The sequence below is a fragment of the Periplaneta americana genome, chromosome 1 (genome assembly GCF_040183065.1).
Source record: "Periplaneta americana isolate PAMFEO1 chromosome 1, P.americana_PAMFEO1_priV1, whole genome shotgun sequence".
Classification (NCBI taxonomy): Eukaryota; Metazoa; Arthropoda; class Insecta; order Blattodea; family Blattidae; genus Periplaneta; species Periplaneta americana.
Genome location: NC_091117.1, coordinates 144,666,695 through 144,685,175, shown reverse-complemented (window position 1 = coordinate 144,685,175; position 18,481 = coordinate 144,666,695). Strand labels below are relative to the sequence as shown.

The 18,481-nt window shown below is 36.4% G+C and overlaps 2 protein-coding genes across 11 annotated transcripts in view; both read left to right on the top strand.

The window, feature by feature from the left end:
- Window positions 1–18,481, top strand: part of gem (transcription factor CP2 like gemini) — a 506,340-nt gene that overhangs the window by 78,931 nt on the left and 408,928 nt on the right. Inside the window, exon 1 of one of the 8 annotated variants that reach the window (XM_069828859.1) lies at window positions 901–1,919. The exons of the other annotated variants lie outside the window; for them this stretch is intronic. The gene's annotated coding sequence lies outside the window, so the exon portion shown is untranslated. Of the gene's footprint in view, window positions 1–900; window positions 1,920–18,481 lie in introns of those variants that run through there. 8 annotated transcript variants of the gene reach the window in all.
- LOC138701732 (probable inactive tRNA-specific adenosine deaminase-like protein 3) overlaps window positions 1–18,481 on the top strand; it is a 173,242-nt gene that overhangs the window by 138,626 nt on the left and 16,135 nt on the right. The gene's annotated exons all lie outside the window — the stretch shown is intronic.

Below are 18,481 nucleotides of genomic sequence, written 5' to 3'. Positions count from 1 at the left end.
TTATCTCGTATAGAAATATAAGCTAAACCAGCGGTGCACAACCCGCGGCCCGCCACTATGTTTGCTGCGGTCCGATAGTAAAGTTTCAAACTTAAAATGAAAAAAAATATATATTTGAACAGCCTTTTATTATTAATTAGTATAAATTACAGTAATAACTAATTAGTAAGACATTTATATAAATTTTATTTATTATTGGAGGATGTCTGCCCGCAGTATTCATAAGGTTGTGCACCCCTGATCTTAACCATAATACGGTATATCGGACTGTTTCTTACCTGTAGCAGACGGACGTATGGCGGGACTTGACTCCTGTGACGTAGTTACAGTAAGACACCGGATCTCCAAGACACCGCAGAGCGCTGTATTGACAAAGGACAAAGTCCATGATGCCCTGAACGGGATTCAAGTCCACGACCATGACTTTCATATAACGCTAAGCTGCTCCACAAACAATGCATATGCTGCAGACTGTTATTTCTTACTTTTGGAATTATAATAATTTGACGGTGGTCTTTACAGACCTTCTATTCCGTACTTTTTCTAGTAAACATTTATAATTCTGGAGCGTGATTTTCTCCATAAATGGTTCCTTTTTAGGGACAGGGTTATGTAATGACGTAAGAACGCACTTGCTTCACGTGAGCGCTTAAGAAGAGTCGTAAAGATATTGATGAGAATGGAAAAGTGGTACAGCAACTCGTGTCAACAAGACGTCACCTTCCAAATACATTTCCAAATATTTACATGTTAACAAGACCGCTGTGAGCTCTGTTTATCAGAATTCCCTTTGTTAAGTGGGGGTAATGAGTCGGTGTCTTCATTCCGAACGCTATAATTTTTACGCAATGCTAGTATCGATGTCATTCTCGAAACTCTTCGCATTCAGTATCTTCCACTGTTCTACACTGCTCTTGTCGAATGGAAGGGAAACTTCCATCTGCATTTACACAGGGATAGAACGTGAGAAGAAAAACTGTTACGTATTGACTTTAATAGAACTGACGTTAACGGGAAATAGATAAATTAGTGGCATTAATGTTTAGCGATAGTCGTGGACTGAAGGGCAGAACTATAGGAGATACATTTTCAAGGTCACGTGTGTGGTGCTGGGGAATGAGTTTTTGTGCCAATGATCAGTAGACGGACAAGTTGTATGGTTGAAGCTACAGCGGACTAATTGTAGAGTTTCTGTAGACCGCAACAAGTACAAAATCATATTCACACTGCGCCCAAAAAGTTCTCGGTACTGCATTCAAGATTGTTGGATCTTTGGTGTCTAGTGTAATAGCTGCAATAACTACGAAATATATTGGTGCTGTGAAGAACATTTTGTTTTACAATATAGTAGTATTAGACTTTGAACTGCGAGTAGGTAGGTGTAAAGTGGCACGATTATTGAGAGTTCACTTGAGACTGGGTTCGAGTTTTCCGGGAAAAACGTGTTCAAGATTTGTGAGTGTTTTATGTTTGGAGAGATTTTTTGAAGATTTGAAAGTGCTTCTACGCATGTTCTTAGGAATTAACAAAGGCGTCGTCACACACATTGTAAAGGACCGCGGAAGATTTAATGCGTTTTTTAGGTCTGCACTTTTTATCTCGTGTAACGACAAGCGAAGGACCTGAGGTTAAGTTTTTAATAAAAACTTGTTGGATCATACGCTATTTGATTTTTCCCTCGTTCCGATGATTATTGCTTAAATCGTGTAAAGTGTGTTCTTTTAACTTAAAAACAAATCTCCTATAAGAGATTTGTGGCAGTTAATTTCTGAAAGACTGATCTCCGATCACATGTTAAGAACTTAGAACGTTACTCAGTGAATTAATTTACAAAGTTGTGTTCTAATGGAAGTCGCCAAAGACGGGATATCCAGTGTTGGAAGTTCTACAACAGCGGGATGTCCTGAATGGTGCTGACAGTAAGTGAAAACTTTCCACTTATTACTAAACTTTTTCATATTAATTCAAGAATACTGTGACCTAGGAGCCTCTTAGCTACGAACTCGTATACAATAATGCTTACAGTTGAAGTAAATTAAACTAATAAACTTATTGATGTCCTAGTCTTTATAGATGATTCGTAAGTAAGTGTGAATATTTCAGAGTTTAATGTCGACGTCAAAATCATCAGCATAATGAATTAGGTTTTCTAACCTCATACTTTTACAGAAAGCTTGTACTGTTAAGTCTTCCTTCTTCCTGTTATACTTTTTTGTTTGATTTATGTAGGAACAGTATCTCTGGAATGTGATATTCTGGCAAGTTTTATTATCGCACGTATATATGTAAGTAACATCATTTCGTTTACGGTCACTAGGGCTAGGATTTTGATGAGCTATAAATCATGAAAAAATGCCCTAAAACAATACATTTATGACCTAAAAATCTTTCTAAAATTCCCTAAGAATTGATGTTACATAATTGGCTTAATAGGAAAAGAGGTTTTGTACTAAATATTTAGACCAGTAATTAAATTAAATTCTAGTACTAACTTTTAAGTTTATTTAATTTTACACAGTTTTTTCTAAGTAGTACACTTTAATTAATTATTTTACCTGATGTAGTTCCATGTAGTCCACCACAAGGCCACTCTTATCCGGAACTTATAGCAGGTATAGAGGAGTCTATATTGAAGGGGTGGTTGGACTGATCCATTACATGGGGTGTACTACGTTAAAATGGCAATATTTGTGTAGAAAAACGATTAAAATATTATACAAAATAATAGGTATTAATGGACAAAATATGTAGAGAAAATATCAAAGGAAATTTTACAATAATAATGGGGATTTATGGCCAAAATTAAATGAAAATGCCTCAAGAATGACCGAATAAAACAATGCTCATGAGTTGAAGCAGGCAAAAAATGCAAAAAAATGCCCTAACAAATGTGTCTTAAAACGTTCAGTTTATCACATAACATATAAATACTAAAGCAGCTATGTTTCTGGCTTACTATAAAAAAGATACAATTTCATCAAAATCCTAGCCCTAACGATCACTTATCGATAGTCATCTGAAGAATCGGATTTCTATAACATCAAATATATATATATATATATATATATATATATCACAGTATATTTATTTAATAATAAAAAGCCAACATAAAACCTCACATAAAAATACCCAGTAAGAATAAATATCGTGTTCGGGGACAGTAACGTTTTTATAACGAGTATTACACAAATTATACACAATTCACAAAAATATGTATGTTGTTTCCAAACCAAAATTTAAAATTCTAATACCAAGATTTGATTCTTAACAGAAGTAGAAAGATAATATACATAATTCACAACAGACGTAACATCAGGATGAAATTCTTAAGAAATACATAAAGATAATAATGATAGTAATGATAATAATAGTATAATAATTATTGTAATGAAGTTAATAGAGATAGTTTATAATTATAATAATTTCAGAGAGAAGAAAAAGGGGATGTTGGCAATGATAATAGATTAATATTAGTAGGAAATCATATTGCTGTAGGTAGTAACAAAGATAATTGAGAGAGATAATATACTTAGGGAAGAAATAAACTTGATTTACAATAAATGATACATATAAACTTGGAAAATCTGTTATTTGAGTTGTTTAATTCTGGATTTGCAAATTTCATTACTAAAAGTAGCCAATTCTGAGTGATGTTTTACTATAGAATTATATAGACATAGATCATACTTTATACTATACAGTAAACCAGCAGATGTAAAGCCTTTAGATTCAACTAAAGAGTTTCATTTCGTCGTGTATTATACTCATGTGGTTCAGCTGAAAATTTCATTCGATTTTTATGATATAATTTCATTACTGAGTATTTATAAATTTGGTCAATACTAAAAGCATTAGGTTCGGAATGGTTGAAATTGATTGGATAATCCAGTCGTCTTTTCGATTAAACAAATTATTATTTCGGAATTACAGTGAAAAGGGATTCCTTAAAAAAGTACAAACAGAAATTGATATTTTACTAACAGATTATTATAAAAGTGATGACTTCATAATAAAGGTTACAAGTGAAGGCTCGAAACACACAGGCAGGGACGTTTTGTTCCTGGGTAATTTTTGTAATATAACTGAAACCATTCAGATCATTTCGAATGGTTTTGCAGTTGTGTTCAGTTTCTCACAATAGTTTTCATCTCTCTTTTTTTTTTTTTTTTTATTTTTTTTTTATTTTATTATTTTTTTTTTTTTTTTTAGCATAGATAGGCGTTTACAAGCCACCTCACAAGTAGGAATTCAAGGCGCTCAATTTCGATGGTAGAGTATCTTTCACGACCTGTTTCAAGTAAGCAGGATGGTAAATAAAGAAATGCGAGGGAACACCATGGGCATAAACCTTAACCTGGGAGTGTAGCGGAATGGACAGTTTGCGTTGTTTGCTACTCCTTTGCACTGTGACTTCGAAATAAGACCCCTTTCTGCCAACAGTTTGGACTCGCCGCGATTTGAATCTGAAGTTCCGGAAAGTCTACGATTTATTCGTTTTGCACAATGTGTTTTAATTTTATTTGTGAAATGTTTACCATATTCAAAACGGCGAGGGATGCGTAATATTGAAGATGTGTCATGTGTTTTTTTTCACTTGGTGTATTTTACAACACTTTATCAACTGTGATGGTTGAAATGAAGGTGACAATGCAAGCGAAATGACTCCAGAGTCCAGCGCCAAAAGTTACCCAGAAATTGCTCTTAATGGATTGAGGAGAAAACACCGGAAAAGAAAACCTTAACCAGGTAACTTGTCTCAACCAGGATTTGAACCAGGGCCGGCTCGTTTCACGGTCAGACATGTAAACGTTATTTCAGTGGTGAACGTTGTGTGTTAAAATTCCATCTAAATAATGAATTTTCTTTGTTTTTGTGGGCTCTTTTCGTGTTTTAGATATAGATCTGGCGTCGTGTTTATTTTACATCCTGGAAATCCCACTGTATGTGCATTTAATGTAATATTAAACGGGGTAGAAGGCTAACGGCCAAACCACAACAAGCTAAGAATGCTGTCGATATACATAGACGTTGTGGGATAACTAAAACTGTCCACTATATTTCTGCATGGAATACTCTGGTATATACAGTACCTTGGTACTATTGTGTTATCAACTTATCTTATACTTAGACAAAATTTCGTGCTACAGTCGGGATACGAGCCCAAGACTGTCATTTTTACGCGTCCTAACCATTGCACACATTACGGCCGGCTTAATAATAATAATAATAATAATAATAATAATAATAATAATAATAATAATGCGTCTATTATAGTAGTAAACATTTTGACGAGTTTTTCACTAAGAAATTTACTTATATTCGCCCTATGAGGGATATGAAAACAATGCCAACATAAAGAAATACGATGCTTAATTTAGGTCCAATCTATCACAAAATTTATGTGAAGAAAGCAAACTTTCCCTCTTCAGACAATAATATTCAGTATATTTTAGATATTATTTTGTTTCCCTAAGTAAAATCAGCTGATATTGATTTCACATGAGCGCTTTTGGTTGTTGCTGGTCACCTGTTTACATAACAAGTTTATTGAATCATCAACGATCTCTTAATTGTTATTACACACAGTGTGTGTTAATGTTGTCATATGCGTTTCATGAACCTAAAGAATCAGAAGATAGCTTGTAGTAGGACTATATAGGAATGTTGATACATTTTAGTATAATGTTCGAATAAAAAGTTCACGTTTATTCATTATTTTGAGATCTGTATAGTATCCTGTGCTACAAACAAATTTCTTATGCGAAAAGTAATTGTCTGGATTGGTGATGATTGTCCAAACGTATTTATTTAATTAATTAATTAATTTATTAGATTCTTCCGGATACACACTGCAACCTGTTGTTCTGTTATATGTCCATTAATGTTTTCTGTCCGTCCGTCAGAAGCCTTTCTACAGTTGTCTTATAGAGAAATCTGTAGTGTCAAGAAATTAGCCCACAGAGACATAGACCAGCAACAAACTTGGTGGTACTGCCTGGACTGAATTTTGTCTGGTCTTTTTTTATTTAGAGCAGGGCCGGGCAACAGTAGTGAGCGGTACAGATTCTAGTGAGCGGCAGCTGAGAGCGCGTTATTGCCTCTGTTACGCTGTAAGAGGTGGATTCATACATTTGACTCCAGTACGATAGTACTTTGAGATTAAACATGACGAGATCCATTGTTCTAGATAAAAAAAAGTTGTAATGAAAAGAGTCCAAAATTTCGTTAATCAACCAAATGTTTAATAGATTTTCTTAATTACTTTGAAAATTATTGGTCTAAAATAATTCATGGGACAATAAATATTTAGATATGCTCGTATTTACAAGTATATAGATTATATACTTATATTTAGGACGTAGCAGATATTTAGGTGTATATTTGTCTCGTATTGTTAGGATAGTTCAGACTTGGTCAAATAAAAAAATCTACAAGCTTTGTGCACACTCATTTATTTCTTGAATTTGTGTCACCATTAGTCATTATTTTGAGAATTATTACTTCAAAATTGATGGGTTTATAATGATTGATAGCCTGCCTAACTAGAAAATGAGATGTTTTTACGTATACCATTTAATTCATTATAAAATTGTACATACTGTATTTAGATTAGGAAATATTCAGGCTTACATTTGTCGCAAATTCTTCGGAGACATAAAACAGTTGAAGGTTCTTTTTTCTGAAGAGAAACGAAAACAAATGGACTTAATTTTAGCGTTGCCACCTTACCTTGAAGAAGGAAAAAGAAAAATTGAATAACTTGTAGTGTGATGCACAACAGGTGTCTCTTGGCAAAATTAATTTCAGTTGTCGCGCAAAGTTGAATTTTGACGCTATATAACCAAGTTGTAGGAAATCGTCGTTGGACAATACCAAATACAAGTATTGTCTATTGTTAGTGTTTTGTATTTTGTTGCACAGTGATGAATTATTGTATATATCGAGAGAAAGTCTGATGGTGGTTAAAGAATAATTCATGAGGCATATAATTGAACATTATTATAATATTCATACTACATAATTATGTAGTATGAATAATTTTTAAACGCTATGTAGTATATCTATTGTGTAAGTTTATTTTCTCGAATACGAATGCTCAGATTATTTAAAACATGCTTATTTCAATCCCCTTAAAGTCTATTACTTGTTGAGAAAGTGAATATGCCTATTATATCAATGCGCGATAGATATCTGTATTTTGTGAGCTGCTTCTGCACAGCTGTTTTGCAATGGAGAATTGGCAGTAGTATTTTGGGAGCAAGAGTCGCTCTCTGCTGCTCCACGGAGCGTACAGTTGCCTGGCCCTGATTTACAGACAGCACGACACACTGCTGAATTCAAGTTCCACCCAAGGAAGTCGTATTAATAATTTCTATTGCATTTCAAAAATCCTTTTCAATCTGCCGACTTTGAGCTCGTGAACTTATTCACACCCTACTTCTTTGTCCACCTTCATTCAAGTTGTAGATACTATGAAAATAATTTTGTTTTTTCACAGCGATAACTTCTGCAATTTATATAAGAATAATTTTGAATGCCCAAGTTTCGTAGCAAATGGGTCTATAAGTTATGCTTTTCTGGTCTGATCGTTCTTTCTGAGATTGTCTTGTATCCGTCGGACTATACCGTTTTATTGTCTTAGAATGACGGTTCTCTATTTCTGTATCTATAAATTAAATTAATTTCAATCTAAAATATAAGTATATTAGAATGGTGAGGATCTCTTGAACGTTGCGGCTCACTGCCACATATTTTTCTACTGTATTTCCTACGTTGTATTTCAGAGGTCTCTTGTATTCTTGTATCGACAGACGTCGTCGTCTTCTGTGGTCTTGCAGTTGTCATGCTAGCCGTTAGGTCCGAGGTTCGCAGGTTGATACCAGGCCGAGAACGATGGATTTCATAAGGCGATAAAATAAATTTTTCGCATGGCTTTTTCCGGGAGTGATGCAAAGCTCTAGGTTTTGTATCGTAGATTTACGGCACATGAAAGAATTGTGTCCCTGATAGAGGGATCAACGAAAAATTTGCCGGCCATTTGTCTCCCACGAGTAATTTCAACGCAGAATAACTTCTGCAGTTGAAAGCATAGTTAAACTGTTGTTGCTACTACTGCTACTGCTACTACACCACGACTACCACCATGACTACTACTCCTCCTACTACTACTACTACTACTACTACTACTACTACTACTACTACTACTACTACTACTACTGCCACCACTACTAGACGATCTGTAGATAATATACTTATCTCTGGCATTTTTGCTCAAGTCGAAGCTATATTACATGCAGTAAATCTACCACGAGGTCTTGTTTTTCTTTCTTTTGTATAAAACGACGGTTGTAATTTTTATCGTCACTTAAAAATCCACCGTTCAAGAACGACTTTGAACCCCCGAATTTCAAATGCATATGTAACAACTTGTGACAGGGATGTATTTCTGGCTTGGGGGTCTCGGCGTCGCCAACTTACTATTTTTCGAGGTCGGGCGCGCCAGGGCACTTTTTTATATTCATATTATCGCCAAATTTTGAATTTACAAAGAGTCATATTTTATTCATATGTAGACAATTTGATAGGACTACTCTGCAGAGCCAATAACCTCTTTGTCTAGATTCGAATGTTTTTTCGCCTGGCATTCAATAAGTATCCTTGCGGAAATTATGATGGAGACGTCGGCAACGACGAAGAGAACTACTAACGGTACAACCGAAATCCCAGAGCCAAGGCACTTTTTTTTTTCTGTTGTTTCCGATTTATGTCGGATATACAAATTAGTCGGCCTCAGTGTGCGCAACGGCTAAGATGCATTACTTAGCGTTTCATGGCATTACGGTTGTAGATTCTAAATCTTCTACGGACATGCATTTTGTCCTTTGTAAATGTTGATGTTCTATATTATCCTAGGCGTCGTGTCCAAGTGGACTTCGTGATGAACAAAGGCAGTGCTTGGTGGTGGACTTTGTTTTCTCTACTAACATTTTACCATTGCCTCATTAATCATTTAGTTCTTCTCCTGTGGTACACCAAGGGGAACGTTTCTGTCAGCAAAAACAACTATAGCTTTGGCGCGTCACTTATAGATGGCGACACATGGGTGACACGTTGAAATCACGCCACGGAAGTCGTACTAGGCCTATATGCCCGTCAAGTGTAGGTATTGTTCTCGCCAAGCTTTGCGACCTTACTCACACCACTCTGCTGACTCGTGCCTTACCCAAAACATAATAAATCATACAGTGCATGCCTGTTAGTTATGCAGCGTTGTCACATTATGACTCTAAATTAGCCCAGACGCCGGGCTGAGGCAAGTACGATGTTTGTTTTTTTAACAGAGATGTTAGTAATTCTATCTTGCGGCAAGATAAGTTGACCTCTCTACTCGGGCTGAGGCCGATTATGTTTGGCAACGCTGTTATAAAGCAATTCAGTTATCGGCCGCGGCCAACTGCATAACATAAACATCGAGAGCATGTTGATGTGACTTATTTGACTTCTTTCCTCTGAGCTGGGGTCGTCTAAGCCGTAGATGGATCGGCGTTTGTCTCAACGTTTGAACGCTGGTCTTCTTCCAGGCGGCCCGGTTTCGGTACCCGGCTAGGTCCTGATGGAATTTGTGGTAGAAAAAGCAGACGTTAAGGAGTTTCTCGGGTTTCTACCGTCTCCCTCTCATTCCATAACACACTCCACATTCCCCTCATTTGAATTCATCTGCAATAGTTAAACATAGACTGGGATGAAGTCTTGGGAGTAATTCTGATTTTCAATGAGGCAGCTTTAGAATACGTAGGGCTTGGGGTTTAGGGCCTTGAGGCTTATCAGGTGCTCGTCTGAGAATGGGGCCTGGTTCTGTCAGGTCTTAGACAGGATGACCCACCTATCGTCAGATTCACGGATGCCACCCAGGCCACCTGTCGTACTTGGACAGTCATCTCGTATATAGGGTGCGCAATGGGTACATGAAAGCCTGAGGGCATATATCCATCCTGGGATCTGTCCTCGAAAAGCCAAGGCAAAGAGACAGAAGGAATCCGATATGACTTGGATGATCTTCACTAGTGGTATAAAAATCGACACATCATAATGTACTGTATATAAGTCCTATTTTTCATTTGAGTTTTTCCCAATTAGAACTTCAGAAATTTATGAGATGGAGCAAATAAAGAATAGATATTATACCCTAAATCCTGTATTGAAGTTGTTAAATCGTCTTTTATGTCCTCTGCTGTCGTTAAAGTAATGCATTTTGACCACACATCCAGCGCATATGAATTAGTTTCCAAGCAGGAAAGAGGAAATTGGATATTTATCTGCCTTTTATAGGGACTTGGTGTATAATATCATTTATCTCGTGTTAACTTGCTTTATACTATAGTCCCGTCGCTCTTATTTCCGGCAGGCAATCACATTGCAGGTCGGCTACATTTAAACGTGTGCGTCTTGTCATTCGCTGCTGATCACGCTGTGCATTTCCTAAGGCTCGATAAATACTTAGTACAAACTCCCGCCATTTTGGCTCTTTCGTTGGCGTTCGCAGAAAGCACAAGAGGACGTTATTTGCCGCTCAATTACAGTGCGTTTGATTTATTATCATAGGAGCTACGGCATGATAATGTTTAACGGTGCGGCAAATAGATTCCTCGTCTGGTAGCTCGGCAACGAAAGAACAAAAATGGCGAACGATACTACCTACCTAGACTTTATAGAGCCTTCACTTCCTAAGGCGTAAACAAAGAGGAGTCACGTCGGATATAACAGCGACGCGACTATAACTTCATGGCAAGGGAGTACTTTACTTGTGTATAGTAAAGTGGGCTACTCTTAAGAAGTGATTACATCATTTAAAAACACTACAGTGATTTGTATAATAATAATAATAATAATAATAATAATAATAATAATAATAATAATAGTAGTAGTCGTAGCACAGTCTAGTATATACAGTCACGAAGCTTAATACGTAGTAAATATGCATCCATAGATAGTTGCTAAGCACTAGGATCGCTAATATCGCCTCATTACAGACACTGCGAAATAGTACCGGCACAGTCAATTGTTCCTAGCACCCTCAAAACTCAAGCTTCGTGACTGTATATATTAGACTGTGGTGGTGGTGGTGGTGGTGGTGGTGGTGGTGGTGGTGGTGGTGGTGGTGGTGGTGGTGGTGGTGGTGGTGGTGGTGGTGGTAGTAGTAGTAGTAGTAGTAAAATATTTTTTATTTTGGCGTTCAGATTTTGCCCAAAATTCTTGTGGTGTGAAAAACCCGTAGCCACATTTATTAACTATTGACAGAGTAAAAAGTGTTTCAGCTGCCTTGCACGTTCTTGGAAGCTGTTTCTTCTTATTGTGGTTTGTTTGCACACTGCGTATTTTTCAGTCCTCGCTAACTGATTAAAATGACCTTCGTTGCACAGATAGCGAGAATATCTGCTGCTCTTTTAGTCTAGCTTGACATGTTGCAATCGCTTCTTAACCACAGTTCAGCATGTGATGGCATTTCTTTGTGTAACACTGTAACATTCTTATAAAATAATATTTATTAACGAGTTTGTTCTCGTCTTAATATTGCCGAACAACTTTATTACGTAGGTAATTAAAAAGTAGATTCAGTATGTTCTTTCAGAGGAATTATTAATCAAAAAGTTCTGGATTGATTCTTTGCCTCCTCGTCCTTCCCCTCACCCCTCGTTCTTTTGTTTTCATGGCCATTAATTGTTTAATTTATAACTTAATTTTCAAGGTTTATCCATATGTTGAAAAGTTGTTTAAATTCGAACTTTTAAGTCATAATCATCATCATCATCATCACCATCACCATCACCATCACCATCGTCCACACCTGTGGAGTAACGGCCAGCGCGTCTGGCCGCGAACCAGGTGGTCCGGGTTCGAATCCCGGTCGGGGCAAGTTACCTGCTCCAATGCGAGCAAATGCTGGGTAACTTTCGGTGCTGGACCCCGGACTCATTTCACCGGCATTATCACCTTCATTTCATTCAGACGCTAAATAACCTAGATGTTGATACAGCGTCGTAAAATAACCCAATAAAATAAAATCATCACCATCACGTGATTGGCAAGGAAAAACACTACCGCTCGTACGTAAGTTTGATCTAGTTGTGCTCTGTCACTGTAGGTTCCTTCTAATGTTATCTTTTTCCTGTATTAGAGGAATAAATTTTTTCTTATTCTCTCATTTACCTTTTTGTTTCCCTGAAATATAAATCCTGCCTGTAAATAATTTATACATTTTTAGGTTTTTATACCAAGGTATAGCAATTTTTTTCTGCTATACAGTTGTAACTGTCTTATGTAACGCTGTGAGATGCTGACCCAACAAATGCCCAACCTGTAATAAAATTATTCAACTCATCCCAGACTCTTCATAACATATTCCTGTCAATTATCTGGATAGGTTCGATAATTCTCTACTTCAGTTTATCGAAATCCAATGGTAGAGGTGGCAGAAACATTTTTCACCGAACGTCATAAAACTAGTCACATGGATTAGCATCGAGCATCGAGGAGCGAGGAGGGCCACTTCACTTGTCATCCAGCTCTTCAATATACATGGTGATACACGAGGATTTACCGTCCTTTACGGAGCTTATTTCTGAAGACATTTTGAGCAAAAAATATCATATAAACATAGTTTCTATTCTCAATATTTTCAGAGTTACACTAACTTAAAGTTGTTTGTAAAATACGTTCTTTTCTTTAGTTTGAATGTAAAAGAATAATACAAATAGAGAATAAACCATTCAGAAGTATCACTTATTTAATTGGCAAGTATTATGAAGCTAAAAATGTACTGTGAACTCCTCAGTTCCTTCGTACAAACATCTTTTTTCTATTTTTAACTAGAAAATTACATTATTCTTACGCACTTATCACAACAATTATTACAAATCACACCACTTCCACCGACTTAATTATTTGCAGTTCAATTTTCAATCCTAATTGGCAGTCTTGCAGAGTTTACAACACATTAAAAAAAATTTCGCCGTCCGCTTGAGTACACTTGGCCGCACGTTTGTGAACGGCACTCGTCGCTCTACGTAACTGCATACGGCTATCTTTGATTTCCGTAGCGCTCGCGCTGGCTGCTGACTGCACGCTGACCAAGATCACAGCAATGCGTTCCAATAACGAAACGTAACTCTGTAAATATTGGGAATAGGACCCATGTTTATATGACTTTTTTGCTCAGAATGTCTTCGGAAATAACCTCCGTAAAGGACTGTAAATCCTCGCGAATCACGCTGTGTATTATTCTGAAAGTGGCGAAGCCTGGGGGTTAAGATAGGTAATGTAGAGATATGCCGCCGGTATTTAAATGAGAGCTTGACTTCACGCTGCTGCCGGTTATTTGTGGATTTGCTTTATAGTTCCTCTCGTATTTTACCCTCGAAAGTGGTATAAATAATTTATTGACACAATGTATTTTTTATTCAAAATTGTCTAGTTTCTCTGTGCCTTTAGATTTTACTAGTAGGCCCTATTTAGTATAGCAGGCCATTTTGCCAAGCATGAAATTGTGATTATATTGATTTTCTTCAACGTATGCCAATTTATTTTTATGATTGAATTTCGAAACAAATTTCTAATAAAGCCGTGTTAATACATTGTCTCAAACTGAGACAGTATAGTGCACCGTTAATTGAGTGGGATTTGTCTATCACAATGTGAAGTAGACGCTTGCAAGAAGAATCACCGCCATTTTTCATTCTTAAAGATATGATACTTCAATTTTTCCTTTAGTGCACTAGTTTTCGGAGGTTTCATAATGTTAAATCGGTGCTTGTCTTTTAAAAGTTTATTAGGTAAGTTCACTCTCACTGAACTACAATTTCAAGCCGAATGGACATAGTTTTTAACCTACGAATTCTTTCGCGTGACTTACTCAAGGAACACAAGGATCAGAATCCAACATTTTTTTAAACAATAGGTACAGAACTTACGATAGAAGGGGAGAAATTACCTTGTTGTATTATCTATCTGCGTAATACATAAAGGTGGTATTGTGCACTAACCCTTTTTGTCTAACACTTAACGATCATAAAAGAAAGCACTTTTAGCTAAAGAGATATCAGAGAAAAACATTTGTGTCGTTTTAAAACTCACATTCTATGTCAACTGTAACTTGAGATTTCCTCTACTTACATACCGCTCCAACAGCTGACAGTCATTTTGTCCTTTGTGAAGGTTAAAGGACTTCCCAACTGTTAAACTGTTGCCGTAGTGATGTTCCCTCTAATTTAGTCCGCACTTTTTGTGCATAGATAGCATGTGTGAAAGAAGAAAAAAAAAGCAGACTGCTCTGCTACGAGCATGTCTGATGTAACAATTTTCGTATAGCAGTTGTATTACGCTATCAGCTATTGCGTCCAGAATCGAGGCAATTCATTAAGTATACGTCTACAATTAGTAGGCTTAATTTCGGTACATAATTTGTGATCTTAAAAATTTCGTAAATTTATTTTTTTATTATTTATTTTGTTTTCCTTTTATTTGGTTCAGTTGTGGCTCGTCAGATGACGTCTCCCTCAACAAACCGTTGTTCGGTCACTGATTGGTGGGGGGGGGGGAATCGGTTGGGGAAGATTCATGTCTGACTGCTCGCGGTCCGTCACGTAGCGGGCGCGTACATAAACATTATTTAGCTTCAAAACCCAACAGTGCTTTAAAAATAAGCATTTGATTGGTTTCATTTAGATCAGTTTTTTCAATTGGATTTTGTCATGTTACCGCTGTGAGATCTTATCGAAACTTATAATCTCTTGTAATTTAACCGAGTCATTAAATAACCAACATCATACTTGTTAATTTTTCATTCTTGGCGCGACATAATTTGGAGGAAAGTACAGTCGCTTACTTTTATTGTCTTTAAATGTCATTATATATGTAGTCTTTTAAAGAATCTCTGCACGGCAAACTGATCACTTAACCCATAAAGCTACTTACTTTTACTTATGGCTTTTAAGAAACCCGGAGTTCATTGCCGCCCTCACATATGCCCGTCTTCGGTTCCTATCCTGAGCAAGATTAATCCAATCTCGACCATCATAGCCGACATCTCTCAAATCCATTTTAATATTATTCTCCCATCATAGTCTCGGCCTCCCCTAAAGTCTTTTTCCCTTCGGTCTCCTAACTAACACTCTGCATTTCTGGGTTCGCCCATACGTGCTACATGCCCTGTCCATCTTAAAAGTCAGCATTTAATGTTCCTAAATATGTCGGGTGAAAAATACAATGCGTGCGGTAACTGTCTCCATTGTTTTTGTAGCTTCATCCCTCTTAGCCCCAATTATTTTCCTAAGCACCTTATTTTGAAACACCCTTAACCTCTGCTCCTCTCTCAAAGTGAGAGTCCAAGTTTCACAACCATACAGAACAACCGAAAATATAATTGTTTTATAAATTCTAACATTACGTTTTTTGAGAGCTGTAATGTAACTATTTTATGATTTCTAACTTTAAGCTTTTTTGAGATCAGACTATATTACAAAAACTTCTCACCCGAATAATAACAAGCATTTCCCATATTTATTCTGCGTATAATTTCCTCCTGAGTGTCATTCAAGTTATATCTGTTACTGTTGCTCCAAGATATTTGAATTTTTCCACCTCTTCAAAGAATAAATTTCCAATTTTTATAGGCCTATTTACATTTCGTACAATATTCTGGTCGCGAGACATAATCATATACTTTGTCTTTTCGGGTTTTACTTCTAAACATATCTCTTTATTGCTTCAAGTAAAATTCCCATGTTTTCCGTAAAAGTTCGTGGATTTTCTCCTAACATATTCACGTCATCCGCATAGACAAGCAGCTGATGTAACCCGTTCAATTCCAAACCCTTTCCGTTATTGTGGACGTTCTTAATGGCATATTATAGAGCAAAGTTGAAAAAGTAAAGGTGATAGTGTATCTCTTTGCTTTAGCCCGCAGCGAATTGGAAAAGCATTCGACAGAAACTGGTATATATGGACACTGCTTATATTTCACTGAGATACATTTTAATTATTCGAACTAGTTTCTTGGGAATACCAAATTCAATAAGAATATTATATGAAACTTCTCTCTTAACCAAGTCATACGCCTTTTTGAAATCTATGAATAAATGATGCACTGTGCCCTTATATTCCCATTTTTCTCCAGTATCTTTCAAATACAAACAATCTGATCAGTAGTTGATCTATTACGCCTGAAACCACACTGATGATCCCCAATAATTTCATCTACAGATGAAGTTAATCTTTTCAAAAGAATATTGGACAAAATTTTGTACGACGTCAACTGAAGTGATATTCCTTGAAATTTACTATAGTTAGTCTTCTCTCCCTTCTTAAAGATAGGTAAGTATAATTATGGGCTCCTTCCATTGTTCTGGTAAAATTTTCTTTTCCAAAATAGTAAGTACAAGCCTAAATTTTTTTCTAGATAATGCTCTTCCACCCTTTTGTATTAATTCTGCTGGAATTTGATCGATACGTGGAGACTTGTACTTTTTTAGATTTTCTATCGCAATTTCGACTTCTGAAAGTGTGGGTTCGGGTATAAATGGCTCAGCAGTTTGTATTTGAATTTCTTCCCGATCATTACTATTTGGCCTATGTACATTTAATACACCTACTTTATTGATTTATTTATATACCGTATTTTGAAACTACCAGCTTGATTTTCTTCAAGATTGAAATGTTGTTATCATTAATAAGAATGTCATTACAATTTTAAGGGAATCGTTAAATAAAAAAAAAATTACTGAAGGAACATAGTCATGAGCATAGACTTGGTTCGTAAGTTCATTAGATGTAAGGGAACAGTAATTTTGGTCAGCAATAAAAAAAAAGAATTGAGGAATTTCTCGTCCGCGAAAGACCTTCAGCCAGCCTGCCTTCGTCTGTAAAAACTGCATATAATAACGTTACATGAATTGCATGATGATGTAATGATGTTGATACATAAATCAGAAGTTTGTAGCGAAATTATTACTAAGCTGTGATTTGAATATTATAGTTTTGGTTTTACCCAAGAGGAGACTAGTTTTTACGTACTGTAATGTTGCATTCTCAGGGGCGATCATATAAGACCCACAGATAATTGTCCCAAAACCTTCTCCATGTTCACAATTTTCGATTAACCTTGCTTTTATTATTACGGTTACATAATCCATCTGCTCTTATTTTATAACTCAAGTTTTGAATAAGTTAACAAAGTAAGACACTTAATACGAAATCGCCATCGGCGTAGCTCTGTCGGCTAAGGCGCTTGCCTTCCGATCCGGAGTTGCGTTCGGGCGCGGGTTTGATTATCGCTTGGGCTGTTTACGTGGTTGGGTTTTTTCCGAGGTTTTCCCCAACCGTAAGGCAAATGTCAGGTAATCTATGGCGAATCCCCGGCCTCATCTCGCTATCACCAATCCCATCGACGCTAAATAACCTCGTAGTTGATACAGCGTCGTTAAATAACCAAGTAAAAAAATACGAAATCCAAGCCATAAGCATAAATAAGACGGAAGGTCTATATTTTTTTTTATTTAATCATAATTCATATATACGTGGTCATGGCGGATTAGATGCAGTCCAATTCTCAGTCCGCCATTCCCAATAAATACAAATACAAAACAATTTACACAATAATATGATTACACACCCGCTCATTAAAATATTATAATGATAACAGAAATTACATACAATAATAATTTTACCCTCTCTCTATCCTGAAATTATTTCTTCTGCAATATTCTCTCTATATTCTGTAATTCCCCTCCTTCTCTATTTAAACATTCAGTGCTTACATAATTATACATTTTTACTTACTTACAAATGGCTTTTAAGGAACCCGGAGGTTCATTGCCGCCTTCTCGTAAGCTCGCCATCGATCCCTATCCTGTGCAAGATTAATCCAATGTCTGTCATCATATCCCACCTCCCTCAAATCCATTTTAATATTATCCTCCCATCTACATCTCGGCCTCCCCAAAGATCTTTTCCTCTCCGGTCTCCCAACTAACACTCTTTATGCATTTCTGGATTCGCCCATACGTGCCACATGTCCTGCCCATCTGAAACGTCTGGAATTAATTTTCCTATTTATGTCAGGTGAAGAATACAAAGCGTACAGTTCTGCATTGTGTAACTTTCTCCATTCTCCTGTAACTTCATTCCTCTTAGCCCCAAATATTTTGCAACGAACCTTATTCTCAAACATCCTTAATCTCTGCATATAACATTATTTTACTAATCCAGCTAATATCTATGCTACTCACGGTCTACTCAAAATGAGCTTCATACAGAGTGAAAGATTCTCAATATCTGTAATCACACTTCATATCCGTCCTTTATCTTCTCTTCCCATCGTATTTTGAGTCTTAATAGGAATATTTACAATTTCCTTTGATTGCTATCGTTTAAAAGACGACTTATCTTTTTATGTGATATCTTATCGTTCATACATAAATAACACGGT